At 42.2% G+C, this 14,331-nt stretch overlaps 1 long non-coding RNA gene across 1 annotated transcript; it reads left to right on the top strand.

Annotated features, from left to right (window-relative positions):
- Window positions 1-1,209: 1,209 nt before the first annotated feature.
- Window positions 1,210-9,961, top strand: LOC148112181 (uncharacterized). Its single transcript, XR_015729812.1, has 2 exons — window positions 1,210-2,700; window positions 5,041-9,961. It is a non-coding gene; the product is annotated as an uncharacterized LOC148112181 (long non-coding RNA).
- The last annotated feature ends 4,370 nt before the right edge of the window (window positions 9,962-14,331 follow it).

Raw genomic sequence — 14,331 nt, 5'->3', positions numbered from 1 at the left:
CTCGCTTGACACACCCATACCTGATCCATCACAAGACCCATCACAAGATCTTGGCCTGATGGGACCCTCACCTGACATGACCTCCCCATCACAAGACCTACTGACCACACAAAGCCCCTATATACAGAAAAACACTGGCACTGACCTCCCCTAAACTCCTCTGAAGACGTTACCTAGCCTGGTAAGGAAACATTCGGAAACCAACCCACCAGCTCAAAGAACAAATCTCCACCCTCAAAATCATTTATTACTAGACAATTTGTTAGATCGTAATCGACCTGAGCCGAGGAGGGTTAGTTTTTTTGTTCTTCTTGCTTTGTGAATGAAAGGCTGATGAAGCGAGCAAGAATGGTCCTTGAAATTTTGTTTGCAATTTGCATGTTTAACAAGGTGTGACCACAACTCTGCCGCTGGAATTAAACTGTAGATCTCCTACCAGTGTCTGGAGCTCCTAGTTGTGTTTACACAAGGGGTAAAATTCATTCCCGAGTGAAAATCTTGAAACTCGCAGACCTTTGTAATACTCCTAAACTCACTCTGAGCATCTCCTCTTGAAGGCTAGCCTCAGAAGGATTTTGCTGGAGATGGTTATTTCAAGCCAGGGTTAGCTTCAAAAATTCACCCAAACATCCTGGTTGGGCAGAAACAAGTATTAATTTGTGTAATTAACTATCATCTGAAGAACTTAAAATTGACCCACAGATGCATTGTATAAAAAAAGCTTATCACGTAATAAATATTTTCATATCTAGAGCCGTGGTAGTCCAGTGGTTAGAATGCAGGTTTGCAGGCTAACTCTGCCAACTGCCAGAAGCTCGATTCTGACCAGTTCAAGGTTGACTTGAGCCTTCCATCCTTCCAAGGTCAGCAAAATGAGGACCCAGATTGTTGGGTGCAAGAGGCTGATTCTGTAAACCACTTAGAGAGGGTTGTAAAAGCACTATGAAGCGGTATATATGTCTAAGTGCTATTGCTATCTTCCTTCCTTCCTTCCTTCCTTCCTTCCTTCCTTCCTTCCTTCCTTCCTTCCTCCCTCCCTCCCTCCCTCCCTCCCTTCCTTCCTCCCTTCGTCCTTCCTTCCTTCCTTCCTTCCTTCCTTCCTTCCTTCCTTCCTTCCTTCCTTCCTTCCTTCCCAGTGGTTAGAATGCAGCAATGCAGGCTAACTCTGCCCACTGCTACGAGTTCAGTCCTGACCAGCTCAAGGTTGATTCAGCCTTCCATCCTTCCGAGGTGGGTAAAATGAGGACCCAGATTGTTGGGGGCAAGAGGCTGACTCTGTAAACTGCTTAGAGAGGGCTGTAAAACACTGGGAAGTGGTATACAAGTCTAAATGCTATTGCTATTTTGACGCCAGATATAAAATGTGCAGCTTTTACAATTTTTCAAAATAAAATTATATAGATCTATCATGAAACCCTCCAGGCTGGAAAAGAAGCTAATAATAGGGTGGGTGGAAGAGTCACATTAGGGTGCATGCTTATGTCTACATATCTGTTTGTGTGTGTGTGTGTGTGTGTGTATTTCTTTCGGCTTGCCAAAACAACAACAGCAAAGTCTTGGCTTTATAACGTTAGAATTTGGTCCAGACGTTTAAATTTGCATGCTTGTTTTCTCCTCGGGGGGAAAAATGTGAAGTTGTGTGTACATTGCTTTAAACCTTCTCAGATCCACCAGTCCGTTCCTGCTTTTTTCATGAACAAATCCATTCGAGCTTTTCTGCCATATGGTGTCACTGTTGCACATCGGCATTAAAAAAAATCTATCTGAAAGGGCCTCGTAATCATGATTAAGGTTTTTAAACAAGAAGGGGGGCAAAAGACTTTAAAAGGAACTGAGAACGTTTTAAAAGTTTCTTTGCTAATGGCCCACTAGTATATTCTCTCTCTCCCTCTCTCTCTCCCTCCCTCCCTCTCTCTCTCTTTCTCTTTCTGTCCCTCTTTCTGTCTCTTTCTGTCTCTCTTTTTTTCCTCTAGTTCTTTTTTTAAAAACTTTTCCTATTAGTTCATATTCCAAGAAAGGATGGAGAAAAGTGGTGGAGGAGGAGATTTTACAGCCTGATATTTTTGAATTCAGAGACAAATGCAAAAATTGGACAAAAGAGTTGCAAATGAATATGTACAAAACCTACGGAGACAATTTATGAATTCACCCATAAGTAGTGGGAGGAAATTTTATTTTCTGCTCCCATTGCTTTCCTTAATTTTGTGAGCATTTTGGAAATATCTCCCATTAAATTTATGGCACGCACCCTTGCATGCTATCTCTCCTTTTTCTTAATGCGATTTCCCATCATCCATGATGCATCTAGAATTGTAATTGGAATGGAAGGATAATGTACCTGCCTAGGAAAATATGACAGGCTAATTGCTGGAGGGTTTTTTTTTCTTCTTCTAAATACAATCACAATAATTAGTCCATCTGGGGCCAGAGATTGTACGATTGTATAATTACTGTATTTTGTTACAGATTAAATTAAGCAATTGCTCTGTTGTGCGTTTGCAAATGCCTGTTTGGATTTCTTTTTTCAGGAAATGTGAACCATAATTTCATCGCGGTGCACTGCAACTCTAGAATAAAATGCTAACAGCAATGAAAACAAGCTTTTGAGGAGAGTCAGAAAAGTAATATTTTAAGGTCAGGAACTGGCAATCCACAGCTCTGATGTCGCTCCAAATTTTTGCCTTTGAGGAGGCACACTGTGTGAGTACAGCCGGAAGAAAAAGACCTAAATTTTTTATCATGTGCAGGAAGAAATTAATTAAAATAACTTGTAATTACCATGATTACCTCCAAGTAATGGATTTAAACTTTTCTCCCCCTCTTTTGACTTGAAGATTACAAGCTGTGAGTCTCCGAATCTTTGACACTCAACAGATTTGGATGACCCCCAAAACTTTGCATTGGGCGGGAAGTATGAATGAAAATAGAATAAAATAACAGAGTTGGAAGGGACCTTGGAGGTCTTCTAGTCCAACCCCCTGCCCAGGCAGGAAATCCTACATCACTTCAGACAAATGGTTATCCAACCTCTTCTTCAAAACTTCCAGTGTTGGAGCATCCACAACTTCTGGAGGCAAGTAGTTCCACTGATTAATTGTTTAACTGTCAGGAAATTTCTCCTTAGTTCTCAGTTGTTTCTCTCCTTGATGAGTTTCCACCTGTTGCTTCTTGTCCTGCCCTCAGGTGCTTTGGAGAATAGCTTGACCCCCTCTTCTTTGTGGCAGCCCCTGAGATATTGGATCCTGGCATGATGGGACCTTCACCCGATAGGACCTTCACACTGCTATCATGTCTCCCCTAGTCCTTCTTTTCATTAAACTAGACGTACCCAGTTCCTGCAACCGTTCTTCATACGTTTTAGCCTCCAGGCCCCTGATTATCTTTTTTTGGTCTTCTCTGCACTCTTTCTAGAGTCTTCACATGTTTTTACATCGAGGCGACCAAAACTGGATGCAATATTTCCTTTATTATGGAGTCCCCCTTTATTTCTTTATCAGCAAATATGTGTGTGTGTGTGTGTATGTATGTGTATGTATATATGTATGTGTATGTGTATGTGTGTATATACCCTGTTTCCCCGAAAATAAGACCTCCCCTGATAATAAGCCCAATCGGACTTTTGAGCGCATGTGCTAAAATAACCCCCCAAAAAAATAAGCCCTCCCCAAAAATATTTAAACACATGCACAACCAGTCCCTGCCATTTCCTCTGGTTAGGGTTAGGGAGACAGAGCTGTAAATCAGGTAAGATGGCAAGAGGAGCCCCGTCTTGCTCCATGCGCCCCAAAATAATAAGACCTCCCCAAAAATAAGGCCAAGTGCTTATTTCAGGGTTCAAAAAAATATGAGATAGGGTCTTATTTTCGGGGAAACACGGTATATATATATTTAAAGTGTTTTTCTGTTGAAGCACCTGGTCTACCCCAATATGGGAGGGAGCCTTCGGCTTCCCTTTCGCCTTTCAGCTTCAATCCAGGAGCCCTCAAGCAGTCGCATTCACGACAAATAATTTTATACCAAATTTATATTTGCTGATAAAGAAATAAAGGGAGTTTCCCTTTATTTCTTTATTAGCATGTGTGTGTGTGTGTGTGTGTTTGTGGGGTGGGAAATGTGGAATCTTTCCTACCCATTTACAATAGTCATCCTTGAGGTCAGCCATGAATATTTAGTGTAGGGGAAATTTCAGATTGAGTAAAATTCATGTATTCATTCATGCATGGCTATGCGCGTGCCTTCAATGCATTCTCTCCAGGGAGTAGAAAGGGCCATGATCAAATTTGCTGCTATTGGAATGTCTTGTCACTTTGGAGGGCTTTGAAATAAGGAAATCACAGAGGAGGAAAGAGCTGGAAGTGGTTGCTCATCGCATTAGCTCCGTACCGTCTCCAAAATCACGGATGGGCTGCTTGAAATGAGGGGAAGGAATCAGGAAAGGGTTATAATATTTGTCCAGTTCCTTGATATGTTTGATTAACTACCAGGAGGGTCTTTTTTAAAGATCTTCTGAACATGAAGTCCACCTAGGCATCCATTCATTGTGGTCTTCTTTCTCATTTTCATAGCTTGACTTTGATTTCACCTTCTTTCTGAAGCTGGATTCACCTAACTCTTTTCCTGTCTCCAATGTTGTTCATCCATCTCTCTCTTTCTCTTTCTCTTTCTCTCTCTCTCTCTCTCTCTCTCCCCCCCCCCCGCCTTCTCTCTCTCAAAAAAATTCCAATCTAATAAAATGGAGTGAAAGCCCCTGAAACTCCATGCCATTGTGGCTGTGTTCCTATAATTCGCTTAACTGATGAATAATTAATCCTTTTTCTGCATTCTCAACATTTCGAGTGAAGCATTAATGACCCCGATGAAATAAAACATGCAACCCCAATTAAACAAGTTTACTGCTACCAGCTTTGGAAATTGGGTGAACAGAGCCATTACCATTTTTTACTAACCTGGTTTCATGTGTGCTACTGTGGGAATGTAAGAATAGTATGAGTGTTGAAGGGATCCCAACATTTTTTCATCCCCCCCCCCTTTTTTTTTTAGGCAGAAATAATTTCTCTCTGAGCTGGTCCTTTTCTCATCTGAATTCTTCAATGCATCGACATTCCTACCAGAATTAAACAAGATTTTCCAAACTAGCCATAAAAGAAGAAGGAACTAACAAGGAAAGGCGGGTCTGTTTAAAACCCAGCTCTTTCATAGTTTGCAACTGAGACAGACCAGGCAAAATGGTGAGGGGAGGGACTTTGCTGTAATTGTCTGAAAGCAAGGTCACCATTTAAATGGAGGATGTGTTGCAGTTTTATTGTTATTTCACTTAGGTTTTAATTAGCTTGTGGTGAGAAGCAGTCAGCAGAGTTCAGGCAAACACATTATCCTCCATTTGCCTGTAAGAAATGTCCCCAAATTTCTTAATTCCTTAATTATTGCATCCTCGGTTTAATTACTGTCAGGAATGAGAGGCCCAATCAACATGGAGAGAAGGTGGTGGAACCCATTAGATCAAGTCAATGTTTTCATTAGTGAAGTAACTTGGAGGAATCCCTTTCCAGTTTAATTGAAGTTTGGAATATCAGTAAAAGTCGGTACCTTGTATAATAGGAGTCCCCAGGGAAGGCGAAGGGTGCATGAAATGCCACACGCATCACAACACCATTCAGAAAATAACGCATGTTGCATAATTCATAAGGTAGGTGACTTTGTAGTGGCTTTGTATGCCTCTATGGATTTCTTCAATGGTTCTCATAATTTATGAATTTAATGTAGACTCACAGAGCCTAAATTATATTGTGGTGTCCCAGATATGATGAACGTCTCAGTAAATCTTGTGCCAATGTTTCCTAGGAAAGCTTCACCGCAACCAGCAAGATTTGAGAGCCATAATCTTGCCTGATTAGATGCTATAACTTCAGATAGTAGAGAATATTTGCAGCTCCGGGATGAACTGCAGGCTCCTTGGTGCTTTCTGGGCTTGGTGGTTTCCTTGCAGATGTTTCAGGACCCAACTAGATAACATCTTCAGAGCTGGAAGGGAGTGGGATTTGCAGAGAGGAGGAGGAAGAGGAGGAGGACCCAACAAGGTTACTTCATCAGTGCCAGAATAGAGTAGGAGTTTGCAAAGAGGAGAAACAGAAAGACAGAGAGAGAGAGAGAAGGAGGAGAAGGAGAAGGAGAAAAGAGAATGGTAGGGTCCTTGATGCTCTCTGAGCTTGGTGGTTTTCTTGCAGACATTTCATTACCCAACTAGGTCACATCATCAGTACTAGAAGAGGTTTACATTTTTATATATTAGCTGCTTGCCCTGTCAGTGTGGGAATATTCTTGGAGTTTCCTTGATTAGACTGTTGTTTACTATTAGCTTGTTTGTCTTCATTGGTAGTTCCTTGATTGGGCCATTGTCAGGGCCGGATTTAGATGAAAAGAGGCCCTAGGCTATTCCACTTATGAGGCCCTTTCACCTATAGTGAAAGTGTAATTTTAATTTTGCTAACAATTTGAATGTAGGCCCCTCTTGATCTTGAGGCCCTAGGCTGAAGCCTAGTTAGCCTATAGGAAAATCCGGCCCTGGCCATTGTCCACTTGATTGCTGGCCTAGTGTTAATCTTGGTGTTGGTCTCTGCTCATATGGGTATTGCTTAATATACCTTCTCAAATTCTTGCCCACGTCTCCCTTGGAATGTTTATTGTGATGCCCAATGGAAACGGTTTTTTTCCCCTACTGAGTCAGTTTTCATGAGAGAATGAGTCAACCAGATGGCCCAAGCTGACAAAAATCAGAGCCATCTCAGGCTGAGCCCCCACCAGAACCAAGATTTGTAGCTGACCATGATGCCTGGCCAACCCCAGGGGGAAGATCATTTCCAGAGGCTACAGCTGGCTTAGTTCATACCAGCCATGAACAGAGGTTTTTGGAGCCACTTAAAAATTAACAAATTGCTCGGCGTGTACGCTTTCCGAGTCTTCATCACTCAATTTGTCAGAATGTCTTGTAGTGTGCTGTTTCCACCGGCAGAAAACCACCCACCAGTGATTTGGGATCATGTTCCAGAAATTGCTTGTCTCCCAATCATTAAATAGAGGAAACTACAACCTGTTTCCCAACAGCCACCTTATTACCAGACAGCATTTAAAAAAACAAAACATGCAGAGCTGCTCATTCTGGGACTCTGAACCATATGAAGCCACACCGGTGCTAATTAGTCTTTAAAGTAGATACTCCAAAAGTCTTGTAGGTCCCCAGGTTTAACATATGAATGAAGGGGAATGCATCTTGACCATGACAAAGTTTAGCTAAATTGGTTCCTCTTCCAGGACTTAATGGTTAGTATTGTGGCATCCTTGCTGTTCTCTGAGCTTGATTGTTTCCTTGCAGATGTTTTATGAACCAACTAGGGAACATCATCAAAGCTTGAAGGAGGGGATAGAGGGAGGGGGGAAGGAGGGAGGAAGGAGGAAGAGGAGGAGGACCGTGGGGTCATTGGTGGGGTTATTGGTGGTCTCTGAGCTTGGTTGTTTTCTTGCAGATGTTTCTTGGTCCAACAAGGTAACATAATCAATCCTAAAAGGGAATGGGGTTTGTGGAGTAGAGGAGAAGGAGGAAGAGAAGGAAGAAGTCTGAAGTGTCCTTGGTGGTCTCTGAGCTTGGTTGTTTTCTTGAAGAAGAAGAAACATAATAATTCACACTTGGCTTGTCAAGGGTTCTTTTGGAGATCTACAGTTTTCTTTTCATTCTCCCATGACCTCTTTGCAAACTATCCTTCTCACCATGTCTAGCCAATGTGTTTTGAGAGGGCCCTCGAGAACGTTGGAGATGTTTCTGGAAAGTACAGCAGGAAAGGCAACCAGTCCATCAGAGCTCTTAAAAATGATGGATATGTAATTTGATTTCACAGTACCTGCATAGCTAACAGCAGCCACCTTATCTATCCGCTGAGCTATTCTTCACCCACAGAGCCACATAAAAGTCTGGAGATCTTGGTAGAAGCTTAATTGACTGTAACTTGGAGACCGTTTTCCCATCAGTCTTCAACTCTGGGCCCATTTCCCCAGGCGACGAATGGGGACAAATGGACCAGAAGTGGGGGTTTTTTTCCTGAGACAACAAAGGAAGACACCGTTGGAAACAAGTTCAGACAACCATCCAGATTGTCTTCTCTTCTGCTCCATGAAATTGTCTGTTTAATGGCAGCCAAGTGTTCCGTGTTTTTGGAAGGTTGCCCCACCGATGGGGAGAACGTTGATAAATGACAGGCCAGCTTTTCCCCAGCACAGCAGAGAGTATCTCACGCAGGGATATGAAAGGACCCATTACACTAAATTAATGAGCAGGCCTGGTGGAACTGCTTACCTGCTTAAACTCAACTCTCACAGATAGAGAAGGTAATTATTTGATCTTGTTTTTTTCAAAGAGATGCTGGGATTCCACTCTTTGGTAAGGAAAGAAACTTTTCTACGAGGGTTGTATGAGGGATGCCTACTTGTGTGATGATCTTATTATTCACTGGGGCACCAGGCCCAAGGACTCCTGGGTAAAGTTAGGGTTGTCTCCATTAGCTGACACCATATGAAGCACTGTATCTGCAATGCTGATTCCAGAAGCTCAGTTAGATGACCTCTTTTCCAAGTAAGCTTAGAGGAACGTTTCATCGTAGTCCACAATGGCATCACTCCATCACATCTGAGGCCTCTAAGATGTCAGCGTTCCAGAACAACCCAATCAGAAACTCCAAGACAGGCATCATCTCAAATCTTCCATTTATTAGAGTAGGTATACTGGCACATCTGAGAAAACCCGAATCTGAGAGTTCCGGGTTTTCCCTCAGTAAATCAAAACCCCAAATCCAGCCCCTGCACCCATCAGTCCATCACATGGCCCAATCACCATCCGTCCCAACCTGAGCCATCACTGCAACTCCTCCTCCTCCAGATGCAGGAACACCATGACCTTGACCAAAGGGAAGAATGCTATTATGTCTAACGACAATCACGCTACTAAATCCCGCCTCCTACTTTCCCAAGTGCAAGAAGGTGGCAGCGTGGAAGCTTCCGGTGTTAATATCGCTTCCAAAACTGACATAACAAGCTTAGAGGGTGATAGGTAATCCTCAACTAAACAACCACAATTAGAGCTGGAACTTCCATTGCTTAGTGATGCGGTCATGAAGTGTGTCATCACTTCACCGTGTCTAATTCTACAACCTTTTATTTGCCCTGGCCGTTAAGCGAATCCCACAATCATGGTTGATTGAGAGAGAGAGAGAGAGAAAGAAAGAGAAATCTACCAGGTTCCATGACAAGAAAAAGAAAATGGCGGCCATTGTGTTGCTTAGCAGTAGATTTTGTCATCTGAGCCTGCTGGGTGAAAAATGTTGCACAGGTTAGGGGGGGGAAATGGTTTTTTTTCTCCTCTATTTCAGTTTCCTGAAAAACTTGCCTTATGATTTTATCCCTTCAGCCAATATTACCCTTCAAGGACGTCGAAGTGAAATAGGTCTTACGAGAGGAGCACATTCCTTAACCGTTCTCTGAAGCCAAGCTAGAACAACTAATGTGTCTTACTGGCCTACTTCAACTTCTGGTTAACTGTAATTAGGAGACTACTAATGAAGGATCAGACTCTTAATGCTCATTGCTGAAAAAGCCATTGGCAAAGCGACAGGGAAAGCTTTCAGATCTTTTCCTGCTTCGATCAACACACAGGGATTGTTAAAGGAAACAAATAGCCAAGTCCTTTAATGCAAACTGCAAACCAGTTTCAGGCAAATGTTCTTCCTAAATTGGGGAAAAGAAAAGAAAAAGGAAGGAAGGAAGGAAGGAAGGAAGGAAGGAAGGAAGGAAGGAAGGAAGGGAGAGAGAGAGAGAGAGAGAAAGGAAGGAAGGAAGGAAGGAAGGAAGGAAGGAAGGAAGGAAGGAAGGAAGGAAGGAAGGAAGGAAGGAAAGAAAGAGAGAGAGAGAGAGAGAGAGAGAGAGAGAGAGAGAGAGAAAGAAAGAAAGAAAGAAAGAAAGAAAGAAAGAAAGAAAGAAAGAAAGAAAGAAAGAAAGAAAGAAAGAAAAGCTGGATTTATACTATTAGCCACAAATAAGCAAGCTGGAATAAGAAAATTGGAATAACAACAGCTGGATTTATACATATTAGCTACAAATAAGCAAGAAGTTAATGGCTTCTCGGTTGACTGAACCCAATCAGCGTTGATGCTTTTCTGAAAATTTGCTCCATGAATGCTCTGGATCTTTAATAAATACTTTTTGGAGGTTCCACCTAGAGAGGAAGATGTTAGAAGAAGTTGCTCGTCTCCTCTTCGGGGTTTACTAATGCCTGTTTGAAGATTAACCTTGCCATCTGGGTCCTTTGCAAAGTGCTAGAACATCAACACAACAAAGGCCGAACATCTGTTGTGGCACCAACCTGTTGTGGTTTGAGGTTCCCAGAGGGCTTTTCTTCTTCTTCTTTTTTAGGGAAAGAGAAAGGAGGAAGACAAAACATTGCAGAGCAATCAGTGGTATTGTTAGCCTTTATTGTTGAGAGACAAAAGGGAGAAATGGGGCAACAGATGGTTTAGAAAACTATCTCGCCCCACAATGACTTCCTTAGCAAAAGACAAAGGAAGACAGATTTCTGCTGATAAGGATTTGGGCTTTGTAGTCCCCTTTAGATGCCACTTCCTGAATAATGAGCCCAGGGATGGGGGGTGGGGAATAATACAGCCGGTCAGAAATGCCTGGAAACTCTGTGATTCTTTCTTTCTTTTTTAAAAATCTTGATTGCAGGTTTCATGTTTTTATGTCTGATGAAAGCCGGCTGAAAGGGATAAATGATAGGGCTCTCCGAAACTGGAGGAAACCAGACAAGAAGGAGAAGATCATTTTGCAGTGTTTCTGTGTCAACCTGGGCTTCTCAAGTGCTGATCAACCTCTACTGTCCCCCAGGAGCTTCGTCCTCAGGACAGGTATCTACTTGGCCGTCTACGGTGGCCTTGACTTACGACTATAAGCAAGGCAGTTGTTAAGTGAGTTGCCCCCAATTTTGCGACCTTTTTATCCTGGTGGTTAAGTGACTCATTGTTGCAATTGTTAGCCGAATCAAATGGCCATTAAGCGAATCAGGCTTCACCCCGTTGACTCTGCTTGTCGGAAGCTGTCTCGGAGAAGTCGCAAAGGGTGATCATGTGACCCTGAATTGCTGCAACCATCCGTTGCCAGGTCTCCAAATTTTGATCACGTGACTGCAGGGAAGATGCTATCGACAGTAGCATCTTCCCTGCAGATGCGAGGACTGGCGATAAGTCGTTTTGTCAAGACCATTGGAACTTCGAAAGGTCATGGAATGAGCAGTTGTGTGAGGATTACATGTACATCCCACCCACCATTTCACAAAGTGCTTAGAGCCAGGGGTCTCCCACCTTGGCAACTTTAAGACTTGTGGATTTCAACTCTGGGAATTGAAGTCCACAAGTCTTAAAGTTGCCAAGGTGGGAGACCCCTGGCTTAGGACTATGGAATCCTACAAGACATCATTCAAGTCTCCAATCAGTTATGAAGCTTCCTGGGTCACCTTGAGGGCATCAGAAGCCTTCAACCTACCCGACGGTTGTTGTGATGCAGAAATGCAAAGGAGAGGGTGAAGGATGTCACTTTGGAGGGAAATAAATTTAATGGAGGATTTTCTCCTAACTGGATCTACAGACTTCAGAGGATAATTAGAGCTGCAGAAAAAACCATGGCTACCAACCTGCCTTCCATTGAGGACCTGTATACTGCACGAGTCAAAAAGAGGGCTGGGAAAATATTTACAGACCCCTCGCATCCTACCCTCAAAACGACGCTATAGAGCACTGCACACCAGAACAACTAGACACAGGGACAGTTTTTTCCCAAACGCCATCACTCTGATAAATAAATAATTCCCTCAACACTGTCAAACTATTTACTAAGTCTGCACTACTATTAATCTTCTCATCATTCCCACCACCCATCTCCTTCCACATATGTATGACTGTAATTTTGTTGCTTGTATCCTTAAGATTTATATTGACTTTATATTGAGTTTCCCTATGACTATCATTAAGTGTTGTACCTTACGATTCTTGACGAATGCATCTTTTCTTTTATGTACCCCGAGAGCGTATGCACCAAGACAAATTCCTTGTGTGTCCAATCACACTTGGCCAATAAAAAAAATTCTATGCATTCTATTCTATTCTGTCCAAAAAAGCTCCGTTTCTGCAATGTTGTGGGAGCCAGTTTCCCATCGACCTCGCTCGATAGATTTTCTTAAGCAGTGATATTAAAATATCCTAGAAGGCAAAGTCAATCAAAAAAAAAAAAAAAAAAAAAAAAACCAGGAGGGATTTAAAATGGCTTTGAGCCGATCTTTTCATTTCTGCTTTTGCAGCTGTTCTGGGGCTCGCTGCTCCGGCGGCTCTTATCTTTCCCAGCCTGCTCTAAAAATCAGGAATATCTGCTGTTGGGGGCGGGGAGCCTGTCCTAGATCAAGGCAGATCAATCCCGGAGAGTCGGGAGGCATTTCTCTTACAATGACTTGGCACCGTTTCAGGCTGGCGGCAAAGCAAGGCCTTTAATGGTGACACTATTCGAAATTTGCAACTCGGTGCAAAAAATCTGTTTGGAGGGGAAAGAGCCAAGTTTGTGAGTCAGCAAATAGCCAAGGAGGTTGTTTACCCTTCTGGGTTGCATTTCTACCAATTCCCTCCAGTATGACTGGACTTAAGTCGTCTTTGCAAAGTAGCTCAGATGCAGGCATGATTTTTTTAAAAAAAATGTGTTTTGTCCCTTAACTCAAGTACCTGGTAGCCCTCGACTTATGACCACAATTGAGCTCAAAACCTATGTTGCTAAGTGAGAAATTTGGAGATGCTGCACTCTGAAACTGAACCAATAGAAGAACCTGAGAAGCTAGAATGGACAATATGGAAGGTTCCGGAAAATGAGGGTCTGATGGGTAGTCCTTGACTTGCAACCGCAATTGAGTCCAAAACCTGTGTTGCTAAGTGAGAAATTTGGAGACGCAGCCCTGCACTCCGAAACTGGACCAATGGAAGACTCTGAGAAGCTAGAATGGACAACAAGGAAGGTTCTGGAAAATAACTGTTTGATGATAGGTGTACAGGTGGACCACAATTGAGCCCCAAATTTATGTTGCTAAGTAAGACATTTGTTAAGTGGGCTTTGCTCCATTTTATGATTTTAATAATAATAATAATAATAATAATAATAATAATAATAATAATAATAATAATAATAATAATAATAATTTTATTTCTATACCGCCCTTCTCCCGAAGGACTCAGGGCGGTGTACAGCCTATTTAAAAACACAAGACAAAAAAAGCAATTAAAATTTAAAATAATTAAATAAATTTGGCTCAAATTTTTCTTGAACCACTGCAGTTGTGAAGCTAGTTGCATGGTTGTTAAGTGAATCTGGCTTCCCCGTTGACTTTGCTTGTCGGAAGGTCGCAGAAGGAGATCACATGACTTGAGGACACTGCAACTGTCATAAGTACATGCCAGTTTCCAAGCCTCTGAATTTTGATCACGTGACCATGGGGATGCTGAAACAGTGTTACAGTGTGAAAAAATAATCTTAAACCCCTTTTTTCAGTGCCGTTGTAACTTTGAAGGTCCTTAAGTGAACTGTTGTAAGTTGAGAACTACCTGTAGTGTCTCTTGCTTGAGTAGGGGGGTTGGACTAGAAGACCTCCAAGGTCCCTTCCAGCAGTATTCTGATTGATGATCTCTGCATTAATATCTACCTTCTGCTGCTGCGTATAACTGTTTTTCTCGGAATGCAAATGTCCAAACTTAATAACTATTCTGAATGCATTTTTATCTCATTTCCCAGTGTGTTTGGATAGAGCTTTTTGAGTGTAGGACACTGAAACCCATGATAATTGCAATGTTCTTTGCTTTAATTTATTTGAAGTTGCCCAAGGTGTATTAGATAGCACGATCAAGGTATATTAGACAGCGCTAGCACTTCGGGAGGGCTTGGCTAGATTGGATCAAGTTGAAATCCTTGAAATCCACTGAACTAAGAATATAGTAATTGCAACAGGATATGCTAAATTAGCCTTATATGAAACTGGATTTCTGGCTGAGGTTATTTCCTAAACGTATTTCTTCCGCATCTTCTTCCTGAGAGTGTCTAGAATCTTAACATCACCTTAGCAGTAAATATTTCTAACATAACTATCTCAAGAAGGTGCAACTTGGGATATGCATTAAGTAGAATTGGTCACTTTGGCTTTCTTCTCCCATGTCCAAGTTCCATCCCATTGATGAGCATTGGGCTGTTTTTCACCAAGGAAAGGACCAA

This window comes from Pantherophis guttatus, chromosome 13 (assembly GCF_059756535.1).
Source record: "Pantherophis guttatus breed Tessera chromosome 13, ASM5975653v1, whole genome shotgun sequence".
Taxonomy (NCBI): domain Eukaryota; kingdom Metazoa; phylum Chordata; class Lepidosauria; order Squamata; family Colubridae; genus Pantherophis; species Pantherophis guttatus.
The sequence above is the reverse complement of the archived record's forward strand: the minus strand, read 5'-3'. Positions and strand labels throughout refer to the sequence as shown.